Consider the following 2,954-nt stretch of genomic DNA (forward strand, 5'->3'; position numbering starts at 1 on the left):
GAAAGATAATCTTTCTCTCGCCATTGACTTCAATACATAATTTTTCCGAAATAAGGTCCCATGGAGGTCCACCGGAAGGGGAGGGACTTCGCTTCTCTATAGAGTGGCAAAGTCACGCCCATCTACTTCCTTACTTGGGACCTTATTTCTGAAAAATTATGTATTGAAGTCAATGGAAAAAGAAAACGTATCTTTCGATCCCGTTTGAATTGTGCCATGAATTACACATATGATGTTTGTCAATCTTAAAAAATAATTTCCATGTCAAAAAAGTCACAGTTTGTCAAATACAAGACTATGAAAAATACGCAACTAGAAAGACTGCAAATCCCAGAGTCGCGTAAGTGAATTTAGCTAGCTGATATTAAGGTTACACATTACACTCGTGTTACTCACCGAAATCTTGTAAAGCCGGTCCCACATGCTGGAACCGACTAACTCCCCTTTTGTGTATGGACAGTTCTCAACATGGCCAGACTTGTAATGATTTTCACCTCTTTTAATACTTTTCGCCTCATTCTGAAAGAAAGAGGTGAAATGTGCTAACGTGATGGCTATCTTGGTGTTGGTGACGTGTGTGAGACCATAGATGTAGTTCATTGAGCGTTTCACACAAAAACAAATGCGTTACTTCACAGTTTTACGACACATTTTTATTTTTTTGACTTGCAAAATTATGTTTTAAATTGACAAACATCATATGTGTAATTTGTGGCACAATTCAAACGGGATCGAAAGATAATCTTTCTCTCGCCATTGACTTCAATACATAATTTTTCCGAAATAAGGTCCCATGGAGGTCCACCGGAAGGGGAGGGACTTCGCTTCTCTATAGAGTGGCGAAGTCACGCCCATCTACTTCCGCCCCATGGGACCTTATTTCTGAAAAATTATGTATAGAAGTCAATTGAAAAAGAAAACTTATCTTTCGATCCCGTTTGAATTGTGCCATGAATTACACATATGATGTTTGTCAATCTTAAAAAATATTTTCCATGTCAAAAAAGTCACAGTTTGTCAAATACAAGACTATGAAAAATACGCAACTAGAAAGACTACAAATCCCAGAGTCGCGTAAGTGAATTTAGCTAGCTGACATTAAGGTTACACATTACACTCGTGTTACTCACCGAAATCTTGTAAAGCCGGTCCCACATGCTGGAACCGACTAAATCCCCTTTTGTGTATGGACAGTTCTCAACATGGCCAGACTTGTAGTGATTTTCACCTCTTTTAATACTTTTCGCTCCATTCTGAAAGAAAGAGGTGAAATGTGCTAACGTGACAGCCATCTTGGTGTTGGTCACGTATGCAAGGCCAGAGTTGTAGTTCATTGAGCGCTTCACACAAAAAAAATTGTTACTTCACAGTTTTACGACAAATTACAAAAATTTTGACAATTTTGAAAAAAAAATTATCTTTGAAATTGACAAACATAATATGTGTAATTCGTTGCACAATTCAAACGGGATCAAAAGAAAATCTTTCTCTCCCCATTGACTTCAATACATAATTTTTCCGAAATAAGGTCCACGGAGCTTGACCGGAAGGGGAGGGACTTCGCCTCTCTATTCATTTTTATTACACAAGGTGTTGCCTGTACATTTATGATTGGTTGAGACTAGATGGAGAGTAACCTTGGTTTAGACTTTGGCTCTCTCTCGTTGGTGCGCAGAATCAGACAGAGTCTCTTGGCAACACGACCTTCCAATCAGCATTCGGCCGGCCGGCGAAGTCCCTCCCTCCTCTTTCCACTATCCTAGTCATTTGTTTTCGCTAAAGCTGCTTTGCAGACAGATAGTGGAATCCTCCATTTACACTGCTAAAAATAGACTCCACAAAACGTAGACCCTTATCTGTTTATGTTCATGCTAAGTTCTGTATATAAAACATGGATATAATTTAAATTGATAATTTACCACTTTAAGGCACATTTAAGGTAGGACATTAAGATTTAAGGGGGGATTGCTGCTTTAGTAAACCTCATAATTGGTCAAAAAAACATGTAATGACTCGTATGAATTGTAAAATGCTTATAATATTAACTGTGTTTATAGGTACAATTCTACATTTATGTCAACATTCAAAAGTATTGATCCCAGGATTTATGACCTTTATATATCATGACATGAACAACATAAACAAGTCTTCTTTATTTCAGATTAACAAAACAAAAAATGAAATACATTTACTGTTGATATTAAAATATCATCACAATAAGAGCCCAAATTATAACATTTTAGAAGTTTATTTCAACATAAAAATGTATTGGGCAATAGAGCTCTATGGATTCAGATAATTAAAAAAAATGTATGCACAATAAACTACTAAATGTCATCACTCCGAACATTAGCCGCCTTTAGCTTTGCGCTGGTGATGGGCAGCCATGCGACCATGATGTAGTTGGTTCAGCCTGTCCTCCTACAAAAAACAACCATATAAGCCGATTGTTCATGCCCTTATTTCGACCCAGAGACACATTTTAAAGTGTTTTTTCTTACACGACCGGTCGTGTAAGAAACAACATGCTCCCGGCCCGTTCATTGGAATCGCTCCGGAGGGACGTTTATTCACAAATAACCCTCTCTGGAAAATCCTACATTTTGGAATAGTTTGGCCATTAAAATGCTTTTTGATTCGATTTCTGGCGAAAAGTGTATATTGTACTCTTAGTTCTATAGATCTATAGTTTGATAGATATTACCATGGATGTATAAGAACTGGATACAACGTGGGAGGCGGGGCCTCATTCATTCCTATGAGTGTTGCTCATTGGCGCATGATGATAAAATAGCCCAACTTTTGAGAGAGCGAAACGTCACAGATAACCCGGCATGCCAGTGAAGTACCCGTATGTGCGCTTATAGTGCATGCGCAACTTTAACCACGCCCCCCAAAATGCTCGTTCACATTAAGCACGTCAATTTGTACACGTAACAGCACCGCGCGTTCAT

Source organism: Notothenia rossii, assembly GCF_949606895.1.
Source record: "Notothenia rossii genome assembly, chromosome: 1".
NCBI lineage: Eukaryota > Metazoa > Chordata > Actinopteri > Perciformes > Nototheniidae > Notothenia > Notothenia rossii.